Consider the following 19213-nt stretch of genomic DNA (forward strand, 5'->3'; position numbering starts at 1 on the left):
ACATTTTGTAACACTTTTGGAACATAATACAATATGGATATGTTTGTAGTGGTATATAAGTATAACGGAAAAATCTCAATCTGTCCCGATATAAATACGTTTAAAACAGGTTAATACCACAATTAAAACATTAACTCATGGCGAACGTGTTCCACAAAAGAGATGATTTAAAGAGATGATATATAAATACGTTAAACAGGTTAATATCCAATTAAAACATTAACATGGCGAAACGTGTTCCACAAAAGAGATGACTTCACCACTACCCTCCTATGACCGACTACAAAATTGTACACTTCAATCTGTGGATATAAGTAACTTACAATTTGGTCGTTCAATACTGAAAAAATTCAACAAAAGTGAGCGCCGTGCATTTGAATGCAAAGGTCCGGGAAATCAAATCATTACTAAAATAAGTACGTTTTCAACTACGATAATACTTTAAAGTTAACAAATGCTCCGACAGCTGAATTAGGGTTGATTTTATTCTAAAAATAAATCAATATTTAAAAACTGAGTAACGTTTTTGAAAAGGAATGCGCTATTGTTCCCGTTTTCGTGTAATTCCACTCCGACAGAATTTGTTGCGATTTTCCCTAGTACACACGTACCATGTCGGTCAATTCACTTGAAATTTATATATATACAATTTGTTTACAGGCACTTCACAACATATGCGGGCTGATAATACTCTATTTTAAAAATCTAACTCTTGTAAAATATAGGTAGATTGTTTCTAGAAACTCATTATCATAAATTGCAATCCTACAAAACACTCTAACATCAAAGTGTAGGAGGGGACGGGGGACGATAGGAAGGAGAGCGGGTCTCACTGGGAGATGAGGAAACTCGGGACATTGAAGTTTCAAAGTTCAGAGCCTATATTAAGTCATTCATGTGGGCCTTACCTGTCTATAATATCAGACCTATGGATAACAGTGTAATTATGAATAGACTCAATTATATGCATAATTGGATTACATGAATACCATGTGATTTCCAAATGTTTTTTATACTGTTAACCATAGCTAAATAAAAAATCAATATCCTCATGCTAACTTAATTACAAACATTAGAAACACCATAAACTAAACATATATTAAAGTTTCATATGGAAGTGAAAAATCCGCAACGCGCCGTTAATGCTGCTTTTTATGTTTAGATTATTTACATTTAAAACTTCCACTTCATATGCAAGCTCATTAAACTTCGATCACTTCATTTTTCTCCATTGTGAAAATAATTGGTCGCGGCTGAACTCTGACCGACTTGATAATACATATGTAGAATTGATTACATTGTCACCTAGTTTGCACAGCTTTAGCTAAATGAACATTTAGAAAACATATACAGATATGTTTGATGAAGTGATATTTAGAATTGTTAGTACTATACACATAATCTAGAAGAATATAATACTTTGATGAAACACTGACTTAGGCTCAAGTCCCCCGGAAAAATGCTGAACGTAGACCTAGTACACTAGCTATGCTTATTTGTATAATCACTATCATATCCGAATACATAGGATTCGACGGTTGGTCAATATCGGGAATGGTATATTGGTTTTACGTAAATTATAATGGATATTATATCCAGCCTTATAATTGGTTGATAAAGAATGTGTTAATATCGTGCTAAATGGTAGACGAACTAATTCGCAGTTTAGTTCATTTTATACGAGATTTAACTGTCTACATCAGTCAATGCAAGCAACCAAACTTATAACAATCAGTACATCAATTGTAGCGAAAAATTATTTTTATAACTAGATAAATGAAGTCTTCAATGATCTCACTGAAAACTCTGCCATATTTCATAAATGTATATATCATTGTTTGATGTGTTCTCACGTATTCCAATCAGGACGTTTTCTTAGGTGTTACCATGGTGTCACGCTATACACTCCAGGTAAACTGTCGCAGTCACCTACATGAATAGATATAATCTGCGAAGACCACCAAGTGTTTTCGATTTTTTGATGCAAATTAAATCGTATTTACTTGTTCATGATACTGTTTATGACTATAGAAATGTGCTTTACAATTTTTTCAGTGTGTGTATGGTGATTTGAAAGTTTTAAATAGCAGACATGAAGAGGCAATTATCTATTCCGAAATTAATTGATCATATATTTTGAAAATTTTGACAAGGAATTGGCATTTTTCGGGGGAATGCACAGCATTTGTCTATTAGTGCGTGAACAACTTACACTTATACTCATGTTTGTTTTCAGATATATATTGATTTGAGTAAAAGGGATGGTTTATTAACGTGAATATTTTATAACATGCAATTAATGTTCACGTCATCGATAATGAAAATGTTCAATTTTAATGATAACAAAAGGGTACAAAGGAAACCATAATGAAAATTATAATGAAACAGAGTTGACTATAGTACAAAAATAAAAGATATACAATGTATAACAATAGAATTAACAGTGTTTAACAGTCCGTTATTATGTCGCCGCCCTATTCCGGCTGCAATGATAGGAATACACTGACAGAATTAAACATGGCGCGCCTATCATCGGACCAAGCTTTTAAAGTTTAAGAGAATGTAGCAATAACTCCGAAATACACAAAAACAATCGTCTTGGCGTCAGTGTCACAATGTTGACGATTATTATTTTCTACTTTTCCTGGGGTCTTGTCTTGGGTAGCAGTGCTTTTACTTAGCTGAGTGATTTTAAAAACAGACGCCTTGGAATGCATTTAATATATTTAATAAGTAGAAAAACATATGTAAAATCACAATATGGATGTGTGGTGCACCGCTAACACTTACGGTGTTATTATAAACAGTTCAACTCAACATTCCGTTTGCTATACAGCGCGTCCCGCGTTGGCGTTCTTTCCTCCTGAATCTCTCCTTCTCAAACTGTCGAGTTGACTCTACATCCATGCGTGCAGCCTTTATGTTTAACCTCAGATCTTGCACGAGCTCTCTCTTCCCTCGCCAAAAAATATTTTTCCTTTGTCACTTAAACAGTTTTGCAACTGCTTCTGCTTCAACCCTAACCTTTCCCCAATATGATAGCCATTTCTCATAATATACGCCACATAAAAACGGACAATAAAAACCAATGGTGATATCTCTGATAAAATAATTGAATTCGAAAATAATACAATATCTGGTCTCTTTACAATTAGCTATTTTCCACATGTAGCTACTGACCAATAATAGTTGTATTGTTGCTTTTATTTGTTTTGCTTATTTTTCAAATGAAATCTGACTTCCATTACCGACATTTTTTGTTATTCCAATGTCCTCATATCTCGTTTCGTTTTTAGGCTCACGGGCCTTATGAAAAAGATGCATTAAAAGAGATTCTATATTGCAATTAAAAAAGTATAAATATTGAAAAATAGGATCGCGTTTCAGTATTCCTCTTGGTGGTAAATAGGTGTATTTAAGTTCAGTAGTGAATGAGCGATGAAGCGTTACTGTAAACAAACTTATTTCCACCAGCGATACAATATACTGTAAAATAATGGAATTCTAAATCGCGAGCAAATCTCGAAGTGCAAAGAAAAAAACTATCGAAAATAATCGCTAGGTTCAGCGAGACAAAGGTACACGAGCTAGTGGTTAACTGTCAGAGCTCGATTTTTCTTTAACAAGCAATTGATCGCAGGATAAAAAATAACACGGTGAGTAGATTAGAATACAAAGTTTATAAGTACTTACTCTGCGTTCACTTTTCAATAACTGGATACTGTTCTGTAATATCATTACCTTATATCGTGCAAACTACGCATACACCTAACTAGATCTACCTTAGTTTGAAAGGTCAATGGTTTATTGATGTCTGATCAATTAGTTTTTTTAGCTTCAGATTGACACTCTCTGATCACTATGTCAATTAGCAATAAATGTACGATGTCTGAATTCACTGATGTCACTTATCTATATATGTACGCTGTCTGAATTTATTGATGTCACTTATCTATAGATAAATGCTGTCTGAATTCACTGATGGTACTTATCTATAGATAAATGCTGTCTGAATCCACTAATGGAACTTATATATAGATAGACGCTGTTTTAATTCACTAACGTCACTTATCTGTAGATATGCGCTGTCTGAATTTACTAATGTCACTTATCTATTGATAGACACTGTCTGAATTCACAGATGTCACTTATCTATAGATAGACGCTGTCTGAATTCACTGATGTCACTTATCTATTGATAGACACTATCTGAATTCATTAATGTCACTTATCTACAGATATACGCTGTCATAATTCACCTCTGTCACTTAACTATAGATAGACGCTGTCTGAATTCACTGATGTCACTATCTATAATATAGATGCGGTACTGAATTCACTGATGTCTTATCTATAGATATACGTTCTGTCTAAATTCACCCTGGTCAACTATCTGATAGATAGAGACGCTGACCTGAATTCACTGATGTCACTTATCTATAGATACGCTATCTAATTCATCTAATGTCACTTATCTTTAGATAGACGCTGAATTCATGTCACTAATCTTTAGATAGACGCTGCCTGAATTCACTGATGTCACTCATCTATTGATAGACACTATCTGAATTCACTAATGTCACTTATCTATAGATATACGCTGTCATAATTCACCTCTGTCACTTAACTATAGATAGACGCTGTGTAAATTCACTGATGTCACTCATCTATTGATAGACACTATCTGAATTCACAAATGTCATTTATCTATAGATATACGTTGTCAGAATTCACCACTGTCACTTATCTATAAATGGACGATGATTGAATTCACTAATGTCACTTAACTATAGATAGACGCTGTCTGAATACACTGATTTCACTCATCTATTGATAGACGCTGTCGTAATTCACTGATGTCACTCATCTATTAATAAACACTGTCTGAATTCACTGATGTCACTCATCTATTGATAGACACTATCTGAATTCACTAATGTCACTTATCTATAGATATACGCTGTCTGTCAGAATTCACCACTGTCACTTATCCATAGATGGACGATGACTGAATCACTACTGTCACTTATCTATTGATAAACGCTGTCTGAATTCACTGATGTCGATTATTATCTATAGATAGAAGCTGTCGGAATTCACTCATGTTGCTATCAATTGATATACGTTGTCTGAATTCACTGATGTTCACTTATCATTAGATGAACGCTGCCTGATCACTGATGCGAGAGTGGTACTGTCTCCAGTACGTTGATTTTGTTGTGGTGTTAGTGGATAATAATTGGCAGTGTTTTCTGTAAAATTAAGAAAAGAAATTAATACAATAAAAATAGGAGGAAAGTACTGTCAATTATGTGTGTTTCACTAAAGATTTAACTCGCCAAAGAAAGTCGTATGAATATGCAAATCCATCGCAATTGTTTTCCGTGTAATATATCGCATTTATTTATCAACTTTTAAACATAGGTTTATCTCCTATGGAATTAGAATTGTTTTAACAAGGTATCCAAGACAACGACACTTTCTTTATCTAACTACAAGTAATTGTGTCTAGAGCTCTGTATTGTTCATTAATTCTCACCTTCTTTCTATTCCTCCAGATAGCTGTACCAGTATACAGTAACGGATTGATGGCAGCATTGATAGGCAGTACAAACACCATAACCCAGGCATAAACTGTGTCTGGGATGTCCATTCCAAAACGTGAGGCAACACCTAGGACATAATGCATATACATATATCATCAGCATACGTAACAGTCGGTCAAGGTCATTTGCAAAACTGACAATAATTCCATCAAATAAAATATTCAAATGTATTCATTTATTCCAGTTTTTTGTTTTTCAGCAAACAGTTAATTGATAGTTTGCGGTACTAAATATCAACCGATATTGCTATGGTTGAATTACCTTTTATATAATCTGGGGCGACTGAAACAAATCGAACACCTACCCATGACACCTATTGGAAACCAGCAACAGAAATCGGTCGCCACCACAAAGAACAGAGTCCACGCTACAGTCATCTCTCTTCTCCGTTTCTGTGAAGAGGAGATGCGGGCACCACTTGTTCTCAAACTTTTGCAAATACACATTTGACCTACTAAAAATAGAAATATAAAGCTGTTTAGACAGACAAACACAGCGAAGGAATACTCAGTCCCTGGCTGTTCATTTCCTCTCAGGGGCAAAGCGAGACAAACACTTGATTGCGAGTAGAATTCATCCTTAAAGTACGACTGTTAAAGCGATTACAGGGATGATGGCTAGTGTCCCTGAGGACCATCCACAATAACACTGAAACAAATCGAGACCCTTTCCATGTGACGTTCCCTTGAGAAAGACGAGACAACGGAAACATGACGGCAATAAGTCTGTCTATCGTTACCATGATAATCAGGAAGGTCGATATCTCGCTGGATACACTAGATAATATACCTGCTGCGGTACATTTGTTTCTCCATTTGTGGTCATGCCATGCATATTTCCCGTCGTAATGAATATCAGCTACTCCTATTATCAACAGATAGATACCCATGAGCATATCCGACACAGCCAAGTTCAGCGTGAATAGAGAGTATTTTTTTCCTAAGTTACCTTTGCCAATGAGCAGTCGATACATTATGACGGCAAGGTTTCCACCTAAAGCACATAATCCAATTATCCAAAGACAAACTTTTAATACTGTGGAGTTTACCAAGGAATATCACGAGGAAATAGCCTCCCCTTTTGACTTACACAGACCAGCAGACAATGCACATTGCCACAGTGGCCGATGCATCTCTCCGCAATTTGCTTCTTCAACTGTTGGAGGTCTAACACAACATATGAAAGGAACATCAGTGTATAAATTTCATAAGTTATATGGGCCCTCAAACATATCTTCTGTAACTTCTAATTTATTACGAACGATATTCAACTGGGAAAGATTCCCTGGCAAGCGAGGTAATTGTGTCAGTTTATTGTAAGACAAGTCTAGCTTTTCAATGGCCCTTGACCAATTAACATATGAAACTGTTGAATTATCAAACAGATATTGTTCGTAATCACCAACCATTATATAGAACACTTTATAAGGCAGAAACGATATTTCATTGTGATGTATATATAGGGAGGTTAATGCATATAATCCAAAATGAGATATTCTTTATGTGATTATTGGATAAATCGAGCTCCACCAACTGGTGGAGGCCACGGAACAGATTATTTGGAACAAATGTAATGTTATTATATTCCAGGTGTAACACCTTAAGATTAGGCAGTCCAACAAAAAGATCGGCCGGGAGAGTTACAATGTTGTTGCCCTTTAAACTAAGAGCGGTATGGTGAGTGAAAGCCCGTGGAACGAATTATATGAAGAACGTTTATTCCATTGTACTTTAGAAGCAATTTGATAAAGTTTAGTAAGAGCTTTATAAAACACATTAGAAGGAACAACATATATCTTATTAAAGCCTAAATTTAGAAGGTTCAGTTCACACAAGTCATTAAAGATCAGATGGTAGAATAGAAACATTATTCGAAAATACCCAGGGAAAGATAGAGACCCCTAAAAGATTCATAGGCCAGAGAAAAGATCAGATTGAAGAACTGAAATTTTTTTTTGTAAGTCTAGTTTCTAAATAATTATGGATGTTAATTGATAAAGACCTCTAAACATGAAACAAACTTTATGAGAGGAACAGTAATTTTGTTTTCCTGTAAGTCAAGTTTCTGTAAGTTTTGAAAGACCAATGAAAACGTTGTGATGGGAGAACGTCTACATTACATGAAGAAATATCGAGCGACTTAAGGTTTGTCAGACCATTGAATACGTCAGAGGAAATATTGTGAACTCATTACTGCAGACAAAGAAATGTTTTGAAGTTTATAGAGCCCGTTTAAAACAGGTTGCTGAGAACACGTTCTGTTAGGGAGGACTTGTAGGGAGGATTTGTATGTTGTTATGGGACAGATCGAGATCAGTGACTTCCGGTATGCTAGAAAACACGTTGTTAGGGAGGACTTGTATGTTATTATGGGACAGATCGAGATCAGTGACTTCCGGTTCACTGTTAAACACGTTCTTGTGGGGAGACCGGAAATGTTTCTTTCGCTCAGGTCCAGCGGAACACGGAGAGGCGATGTTGAAACAGGCATGGATCTCCGTACAGCTGTAAGGTTCTGAAAAATAAATTCCAAGTTAGACTTTTTCCATTTGTGTTGTCAACATTTAATATTAGTTGATTTATTTTTATGTTGACAATACATAACCCATTAGTTTGGGTAAATTATTAATATATATTTGTATATAAGTATTAGAATGGTGTTTATCATGATAATATGCCAGGGTCGTTATATTAAAACCAACTCTTCAGGTATCTTTTGATGCATAGATTAATAAAAAAAAAAAATTATAAAATCAATAACTAGAATATGTCAGCGGACAATTTGACAAGGGCCTTTCACCAACAAGGAATATCGGCCAAAGTAATCCAATAAAAAACAAAATTAATAGGTTGTTATCTCAAAATGATACAGGCCCACTCTTATGGCCTAACTCTCATCAGGCAACGAGAAGTCATTTAAATGTTTTTAAGGATTTGGGGCCATGTGACCTTGAATGAAGGTCAAGGATAATAATATTCACAAAATGGAAACCATTGATGCCAGCATCTCCACATACTTATATACAGGTTTCTGCGCCTTTCTAGAAAACTCCACAAGACGTCGTTTTGATTTTAGATTTATTTTTGACAATTCAACTATAAAATTTTTGTGATCTTCCCTTTTTCGAATTTCGAAGTTATGTCTTACAGAAAAGCATGCCTACGAAGTTAATTAGTTTCCCGAAAGTCCTTTACTGAACTTCACAAAACATCTGAAACACATTTTTTTGCATTGCCATAAATAGGATTTACGTGAGATCAAAACTTATCGCAAAACATAATCGTACGCCATTTATGTCAGCATAATGCAGTCTAAACCCATGATACAATATAATGTTAGGTTTCTAGGACGATTCGTAAGCTTTACAAGAAGTGATTTGAACATATTAGGATTATTCAAAAATGACCTTGAAACAGGTTTCATTTGTGAAACCTTAGAGGCCTGCCCTACAACAAAATACCATATTTTCAACATCGAAACGATTCTGAGAGGGTCGAATAGCAGGAGTGGACTGCAGTTTAATCAGTGAAAAACCTGATCACATAATAAATAAAACGATGTTTGCTGCATACTTTGATAATTTCAAGATTTGAGAAATCGCCAGCGACACATGTCAAGAATCAAGAGGCCCATGGGCCTTAAACGAAGCTTTTACTTTGCGACAATCCAACATTATACAAGTTATACCATGAGCCCCGAAAAGCATAGTTATGGCAACCAATTAATGCAATACAAAAGAAATCTTCAAAAGAGGTTTCACCAGGTTACATATTTGATTCAGATACAAATGATTCGACATGAATGACATTGTCCCTTGATTACATTCCTAAAAATTGTAATTGATCCAGTTTCTAGGCCTCTTAAATAAAATATTTTAGCCTATTTGACTGTACCACAATCGCATAAGGGATCCATTTGAACATCAACAGTACTGCTTATCCAGCATGATGACCACAGGCCAAATATAGGTCAGTAAATTTTTGCATTTGGATCGTGGAAATCTTATTGATTTGCTAAAAGAAAAGTCAAATTTTTCAAATGGTACCATTGTGAACAATAATAATCGCCTGTTTTTCAAACATTCCTTGAAACTTCTTTCAGTACGAGTTTTAAATATGGTATCTAAAATCATGTATTGATGCACATTTATTTTGTTAAAATGTTTTATCTATTTACTGTACATCTTAAATAAGCTATAAACATTTTCAACAATAAATAGCAATCCCACGGCGGCTATTAGGTTATCAAACATGCCTTGAAGTAAAATAAATTAACAGAAGATGGTCAATTAAACTTATTTGAATTGAATGATGAATAAGGTAAAAGTGTGTTCAAAAAAAATTTTACGTTGTTCACTCATTTGCACGAGATTTCTTTCTTATCTCGTTAAACATGGTCTCAAGCAAAAAAATATTGAAAACAATCTTAAAAATGTTTGTCCTGAAAACATCTGCGATTTTTTTGCTTTTCAGACTTGTTTGGTACAAGAGATATTAGGACAAATGTTAATTAATTTCCAACTACTGAACAGATATTTAGACCTCAAAATTTAATCTCATTACCCTAGTAATAAACACACTGTAAGGAATGCCATTTGGTTACCCTTGAGGTCAACACTTGTCGTGACTCCTCTAACACAGGTAAGCCCTATACCTTTTAAAAAAAACTATCTTGTCAACCTTTGGTTTTTAAGATCTTTTCACCAGCAAGGACTGTGGCCAAGGATCGGTAAATTATAAATAATGAATTTTGTCTTTCATATTAAGGACTGTGTTTTCAGTAAGCGTCAAACATCATAAACATCCCAAGTTGAAGATAAAAATAAAGGACAGTGCCAGGTATTGTGCCTGGAGGATGTTTTGGAACAGGGAAAGTTTGTACAATCAAATAACCAGACCCCCAAGTACGAATAGAAAAACTCCAATCATGTGTAAAGTCGAAGGAATGACAAGTGTCCATAGGTTACTTGAGGAATTAATAACACAGACAGTTATCTTTTGCGGTAAGTAAATAAGTCAATATGTATGTTAAATGTGTTATAGTGTATGAAGAAAAGTTAAACAGGTATCTTGTGTTATATGGAAAGAAACGCGTTTTATCAATGGTATGTTGTTGACGGTTTGATTGACAATAGTGCGACCGTTGAAAAATTTAACCTCATCTTAATTCCTTGACAAAAAGCGCTACATGTTTAACTTGACGCATGGCATTGGTATGATGAACACTACCTAGCAACATACCTCATTTTCGATTTAATCTAAAGTTTTTAATTAGCCGTATACCCTGACAGGTGAAATTGTAGGTCCTCCAAGTAATTGTTCACTAGATCAATATCCGCCTCTTTTTATGGCCAGGATCGCTAATTAGCAGTTTGTTTAGCATTAATATTAAAAAATTTTCATCAAGGACTGGACGTGTATGGTTTGTGGTGAAGTCTCCGGCGAACCCTGAGAAAAACCCAAAACCGATCAAAACCAACCCACAGGGTATGGCCAGTCAGTCGCTCAACTCCCGACAAAGACTCAAAAGTTGAGGACTGGTAGTACAGAGGAAATGTATTTTGGAATGAAGAAAGGTGTGTTTTAGGAAAAAGAACAAGATGGTTTTTTTGTATAGTGATACTTTTTTTAGCGCTACTTTATAACAGGCATGCCACAGAAACCCCAATAAAATTCCTGGTCACAAAACCCTACAATGGTCGAATTAGACCATACCGCCTTTTTATGCTCAAAAACTCAAAGAAACTAAATATTCATAAGATATTTGACTCGGCCATGGGACCTTACCCAAGGGACGAGCGTCACAAGGTGGCCGTGCGAGGTTAGTTGTCATTATCAAACTTTGGAGAAAGATCAAAGTACACCGATCAGCGGCAAAAAATGTCCTAATTTTGGCCTATTGTAAACAGGTCATGAAGTCAATTCTTAGGGCTACAACAAGTATATATATCAATGTATAAATAATTATCATAAGCATATAAGTATTGGATGTGTTTTAAGCCTAAGAACCTTTATAATATTTTTATTATTTGTAACAATGGTTGCGCTACCAATTCTTGAGACCTTGAGGAAACCCCTAAACACAGTGAAAAGCTATGAATTTCTTGTTTAGCTCTTTAGTTTAGTGACGTGACGTAAAATATTAGTAAGATTTATAAAGTAAAACATAGAGAGATTGCAAAAAGGTAATTTGTATCAACCTAAAACGTCAGTAAACTACACAATGGTTGCCTTCGTGGTTACAATGAAAGGACACACACATTGATTAAAGTGTATATTGATTGTAATTCGTTATTGTTTAATATGATAAAAGATAATTAACGATTTATGTCGCATAATCCAATAGCTAGTTTTTTGTGACTGTATTGTCGTGTCGTTACATCATTGTTATTTGAATGGATAGCATCATAGTATATTTCAAATGGAATCACGTGTTCTTAAAATATAATCTCTAAAGTGTAAATACATATGCAAACAGTGTTTGTAATTTTAATCAACCTTCTGAAATTTTCCAAGTCAGAACTGTATTCTTAAAAATGTTTTTGTTTTAGCAAAACCGTTAAAAGCTTAAGCATTCTGAGGATGCTCCTCGACGTCTTTCTCATTATCTAAGCAATAAACTGTTACCAGTTGGGGTATACAGTTGATATGAAGCCAATCCTGTTAGAAGGGATATTCATTGCGCCCGTTGTGTATATTTCATTTAAAATATTTCAACATAATATCACAGGAAATTGTAGTTTGAATATTTTGAAATTGAATGATCTATCTTGTAATTCTCGTAATATTCTGTACGGAATTCCGTTTTTGCATATTTCAGAGTTATTATTCTTGTTGATATGTGTTCGTTATTACGTCATTATTTTTGTGAGCATAATTAACGTTCTTTTCTCCGAATAAACATGACGCTATGCTCGCAAACACATGACGTCACAATCAATACCTACCAGCAAGGGCAAATAACTGTAATATGCGAATACTGAATAGTTTCGCCCGATTGAGCCTATAAACAGGTAATTAAACACAGGTTTCTTGCTGATTAATTAATCAGATTCAATATATTGAAAAACGGTGATAGATACTTGAAAAAAAAAAAACCACCTCTATAAAGCCAAATATCATACCATTGCAACCGATTTTAAAGATGGAAGTAACGACGAGAATCCCATAATATGAAGGCGATGCTATCTTTAGATATCTAACTCGCAAAATACATATACAATGTAATATTTGGAGTAGATTCGTTATATTTAGTTTAGATTATCTTCAGCAATATTATAAAATATTTCGATTCAATTGAGATAATCAATCACCCAAAGTGCTTCTCCTGGTTCATGACCATGTCGTTACGGTAAACGTAAATGAAATGTTACGTCGTAATGTTACAATTCTGTAGTAACGTAGCGGATTTTGATTTGAGTAGGGTAAGGTAAATTCGCGATAATTTCGTTTCAAGAACATAAATTTCAAAAGCTTATTTGTAAACGATTTATCTTTGGGATTAACACATTATGATTTCATGAAAATACAATCTAAATTTATATTTATTGTCCAGTCCAGAACACAATAACATCAGCTAATGTTTTTTAAAAACAAAATCGCAACTAGATATTCATTTTGTGTTGATAACACAAGAAATCAACACATTTATTGCTTGCCATCAACGCTTTTGATTGATATATCCTATGTCAACAACAATATTGAGTATATTTAAAAGTTTACAATCAAATTGAGTTAATATTTACGATTAAAGTTGGCATTTTTTCGCCATCCCACCCCCCACTTATAAAAGAACGTTTTCTTTCGACCGGATAAAACTTAATTCAGACCAAACCAGAATTTTATGAGAATTTTAGATAACCACAAAATAGAGAAAATCACTAGTTCTGTTGATATAAATATTTTGTCTACATGATGAATATAAATGTTAATTTGATTCCTTCGAACTAGATTGATGAAGTTATCAAAACTTCTTAGGATATAAATGCACTGATGAGGGTGTTATTCCATAACAGAATATTCCATACGACGAAAATATAATATTATGTTGCGAAGGGTTTTGTGAGTGTTGAGAAGTGCGCTCTGCTATTAGGTAAACAGTACTTGTTTATAACTACAAATATAAAACTCTAATTTCGCAAATCTAATAGATCTACACTACGTTGATAAATGTAGCAGAATAAACACACTGATATCATTTATCTCTGTTGGTATATTTTATCACTAAAGTTACCCCTTGTTTGGCCCCAGATCCAAAGGGTAAAGTGGTGTGACAGCGGACCAGCTTATCGACATTACGGAACTGATATGTAAAAAAAAACCAGGTGAGTATCATCTGTTTAATATTATTACGTGTGTGTTTGAATAATACGATCTTACTTTTAACATGTTGAAACAAAACTGTAACATTACATGTGATCCAGTTAAGTTACAGCCATACAGAAACTGACATTAGGGTTTCCTATCGTTACAGGATCATTCCAATACAGACTGAGTAAGTTATTTCAAGTTTTAAGGCCTTCTGCCCCGAAGGGTGAGTATGACCTATAGTCACCATGCTTCCTGTGCCGTCCGACATCCGCCGTCGCCCGTTAGTAAATATTTCATTCAAACGACTTCTTCTCAATAACCGAAAGGCCCGGTGTACTGATTTTTGACCTGCAGCATGTTTGGATGAAGTACAACCAAGTATGTTCAAATAAATGACCTTGACATTCATTCAAGATCACATGAGTCAAGAGGCTTAAATCTTTAAACGAATTCTTTTGAATAACTAAAAATCCTAAAGTAAGATGATACACTTTCATATTTTTGCAGCGTTTAAGCACATAAATATCAAATTGATATCAATATGTTAACCACGTGGTATGTAAACTGATATATTGTTATCAACTTAAATAGCAAAACTGCTGGTAGTAGTGCACAACTTCGATTACACAAGGGAGAGATGGGCACTCGTTCTGAAAAGATTAAACCCAATGTACCGGACGCATGCTAATTTTGGAAACCTTTTTCATAACCCACTTAGAAATATTTTAAAGTGCGTTGATATTACACCATATGTATCGCACTATGTTTGTTTGTTTTTCAAATTACGTTATTTTGGGTTTCGTTATCAGCGTCTGCTGTATACCGAAATAATCCTTTTATACACCGAGTTTGTAATCTGCCATGTGCTGTCTGCATGTTATCATACACTGGTAACTGTAACAATTACCCACATTGCGTTATGTTTGTATCACTAACTGTATACTGTAGTTTACACCTTTTCATATATACTCTCTAACTGCTCACTCTGTTTCCATGGTAACCGTTACCATTTACAGATCATGCCTTATTTAGAAATTGTACACGAAACTTTGGCGCGAATAGATGTCATCATACACGGATTGCCGCCAGTCTTCTTCAATCGAAGCAGTAAGTCGTACATTGTAATATGATTATAACACAACTAGCCTAACTCTTTTTTGTTTGACGGAAAATAAGTTCTAATTCTGTTCTCGGTATTTCTTAGACACATCACTAGTCCTCCGCAACTAAATCTGGTTGTTTATTGACTTTTTTTACTTTGACTGTCATATTTTAATATGTATTAATATGAAACATACAGCATAGGATGTTCTAGCACGTTCAATAATGCGCGCTTGCGCACCATGATACATATCCTAGAACTAATGCTTATTTACATATAACAATTCATTATCGTAACGAACATAAATAGTAAACGTCTGCATAGACAACAATATAAATTCATTGGCCAGTCGATTTTACTGCTTCTGGTCGGTTGCCATGGACAACCGACTAAGCATTAATGACAGACGAAATACTTACATTGATAGTCCGTATAAATGAATATTAATAAACAATCCAGTTCATTTAAATATCTTAATTAGAATATATTTTCATATCTATATCAATTTTAAGATTATTTTGAGTATTCTTCTTTAAATTGTCACACTTAAGGAAACCTAGTCTTTTCAAGACCTAATGAACTCTGATGAAGGTATTAGTACGCCAAAGCCTAGCTGTCAATGTTGATATTGGAAATTTTCATACATTGGGTTTAGTAGCTGCATATATATACTGTGCAGCGGTAATGATGAATTTATTTGAATGTATTTTATTGTGTTTTTGTGTGGTGTTTTTAAACTAGGTCATTTTGGTGCGTCTTAGAAACCTGTTATCGTTCAATGGTTAATGGTGACCGGGAGGTAACTGCCCTCCTATAACATTTTTGTTCACTTCAGACATATAGTATTGTTTCAAATATTAATGTTCTTGTATTAAATGCTTACATTACTAAATCTAGGGTCAGCTTTCGGCCTCAACAATTTCTGAAATCCTCCCGAATACTTTAGTGCAAAGCATCCACAGTTCCCTTCGTACTAATGACACAATTTTAATTGTAATTGTACTGTAATTGTATTAGATTTTTTACTTTGTTTTCAGATAATCTATCTGTATGGAGCACCATAGAAATGTTTGTGGCTGCACAACACCCTCCGAGAAGTACAGTGTTTTGCAGCAGACGAGACCTCTATCAGAATGGCCGTATGCTGCCATTTGCCGTTCAGATTTCATGCTCCCTTACCCCGGAGGTTCATTTGATATCAAGATACCAGACACCGGACATGAAATTGGCAATGTCCACATCCCTCCATCATATCGGTAATACGTCATACAGTATGCTGACAACTATGTATAATCAGGATACCAAAGAGAAACTTGGCGAATTTTTCATAAAATTTGTCACTGTGGACCGACGTACACGAAAATCCAGTCCCATATCTAAATCATTTTTAGTGAAATTAGGGGACAGATCAATGCAGGATGGCAACATTCCGTACTAGATGCCAGCTTTACCGGAGATGCCTGAATCAATCTTTGATATAATAGTGATTACACGTCACAGCGACCTTGACACGAATCAGCACGTGACCACACATAGATATATTCAGTTCATCACCGACTGCGCTACCGAGGCAGCTCAGCGCGGATTTTATAAATATTTCAATGACGACATATGTCGATATCCGTTAGAGAAGTATGACGTCACGTTACTGGGGGAGAGTAAAATCGGTGACAGGTTACGTGTTTGCACATGGCAAGATAGAAAGGATTTGAAGACTATATACTTCAGCTGTCTTAAAGGTAGCTTGTGTGTAATGAAGGCAGTGTTTGTGTATGGGAAGGACATGATGGCCCCGAAAATACCACCTCATTATATGTAACATACCAAAATATAGCCTGCAGACTGCCATTTTAACGATTTATGTTATATTTATTCAAATTATGTATCTCTGCAACAGAAGAAAGATATGGACTATTGTGTTAAATACCTCCATGCATACAATCTAGTTGCTTTTTTTGTTTGTCCATCATAAACAAACGGGCAATCCAAATATTCTTGACATATCCACGGGAACCACAACAGAAACTGACTTTCTGCAACACATTGCTTTATATTAATACTGTAATAATGTTATACGGATGCGAACATTTCAAAACAAAATGAAACAGTTTTTATTTGCTTTCAATAAGGCAACCTACACCATCAGATAATTAAATAAAGATTTCAATTTTCTTTTGTATACAGTGTACTTTTTTGCCTTTTGGTGTCTTATAAGGGTTATTCATGAGAAAAAATACCTACTAATTTCTGTTCTGTTTTTCACTGATCTTTTTAATCCAAAGTTGTAAACGAAGACTCTCCGAAATGGTTAAATATGGACAATGGACGTATCACCATATTGTATGCCAAGAGTGGAAAGTGTGACAGCAGCATTTTTATGCTGGACAAAGATCCAATATGGTCGCGTCACTTTTCTTGTCGTCGCTTTATTGTTTCTGTCATCACGTCACAATGAAGTTCCAGCCAATGAAAATCGTTCTATGTAATATTACACTAGTGACATATGCATATGTATATTACACAGTCTAAATCACTGCATATCAGTAGGATTATGAGCTGAGTTCGTAGACAAAAGTTTGCAGAGCGCGATCCACAAAAACTGGAAACCATCAGATCGCCATCCAGCCTTGGAGTTAGTCCTGAAAACTCGACAATGGGATACAGCCGAGAAGAATGCGGCATTGTTTAACGCTGTAAAGTTAGGGGACATTAAACTGATCAAGAGTCTGATGGGATGTGGAGGGATGGTGTCGAGGGAGTGTTTGACGGAAGTCCTCGAGAGGAAGTGTAAACCGTCACATCGTAATCTGTTATGATAAAACAATTAGTGTATAACATGTTGCCACAATCATGTTCAATTGATGAAAATGAACACAAAATTGTATTAAATTCTCTCCTCTCAATTTCACTTATTGTCTTCATTTTGAATAGCATAGTTACTTTCCAATAATCTAGAAGATACCAAACCAGACCTTGAGTTGACCCATGTAACGGTCTCCATTTTTTAGGATGAGACAAATACAATGAATAATGCTGCAAGGAAATCAATTATATTTGATAATCAGTATACTTACTGTAGGTTGGATCTGTCTTGAGTTTACGGACAGTATAGTTGCCCTTTTTGTGTTTGGGAACACAATGTTCACACAGGCAGTGCCATCTTTAGAAACTGGCAGCTCTCTTCCTACATTTTCGTTAAAATGAAGAGCAGTGAGGAGAAGTCTGCAAGAAAAAAAATAGGAATTTGTAATTCGGTAAAGTAGAGGAAATACATCATGATTATACTTAGAACAAAGTATGACTTCACTTGAGACAGCATTATAGAAAAATAATATTGCCATTGACGCAATTACTATCAATCAAAAAATAATTCATTCTTTACCCGAGATATAAAATCAAAGACAGATATATTATAAGATAACACAAGCATTTGAATAAAATGTTTCCTACCGACATACCATCCCATAATAGGAGAACCCATGCATTTTCGGTGCAAAATGGTATCCTTCCAGTTCTGAAGTTTGTTTGGAGGTAGACAGCATCGGTATGTCCAGTTTTGTCTGACGGTTGTCCAGCAGTGGCAGAAGTTTTTCCAAACTTTTAGTCCCTGTGAAATAAATAACCTTTTTAAAAAAACAATCAAAGATATTTTAAAGTTGTCAGTATACAAATTCATATAAACAAACAAAAACAACTGCTTTCTTTAATACTTCTAAATTCAATAAAATAAATAAAATTAAAAACAAATTGCAACTTTTCACTGTTTCAATTATTTAGCCAATATGGGACAAAGAAGTAACCGTGTGGACAAAAAAATGTTAAATTTTCGAGGCAGCAAATACATCTATTTCTACATGGCACTTTAGTACCTGGCTTTAACCACCTCTTCCTCCGCTCCTGTCCTCCTAGATCGGGGTGAAGGCACTTTGGAAACCGGTGACCATGACCCTTATGGATATTCTGAATGTTGTTCCCTAAAGATCCCAACCCAATACAAGCGGTTTGTGATGTTTTTATCCAGCTGCTGAGATCACAACAGTCCTTCTCCTTGGATAAGGCCAACACTTTCTTTTTCAGACCTGAAGCGATAAAACATTAATAGTCTAAATATACACCAGGACATCATTAGATAAACAAATGGACAGACCAACCACATGTTAACAGAAATGACATTTAAATGGAACTTTAATAAAACT

The 19213-nt window shown here is 34.8% G+C and overlaps 1 protein-coding gene and 2 pseudogenes across 2 annotated transcripts in view; 2 read left to right on the top strand and 1 right to left on the bottom strand.

Annotated features, from left to right (window-relative positions):
- LOC138331389 (uncharacterized) overlaps positions 1-19213 on the top strand; it is a 157660-nt gene that overhangs the window by 65844 nt on the left and 72603 nt on the right. The window lies entirely within an intron of this gene.
- LOC138330510 (G-protein coupled receptor GRL101-like) lies at positions 5226-6495 on the bottom strand (annotated as a pseudogene).
- LOC138330822 (uncharacterized) lies at positions 13949-18496 on the top strand (annotated as a pseudogene).

This window comes from Argopecten irradians, chromosome 9, assembly GCF_041381155.1.
Source record: "Argopecten irradians isolate NY chromosome 9, Ai_NY, whole genome shotgun sequence".
NCBI lineage: Eukaryota > Metazoa > Mollusca > Bivalvia > Pectinida > Pectinidae > Argopecten > Argopecten irradians.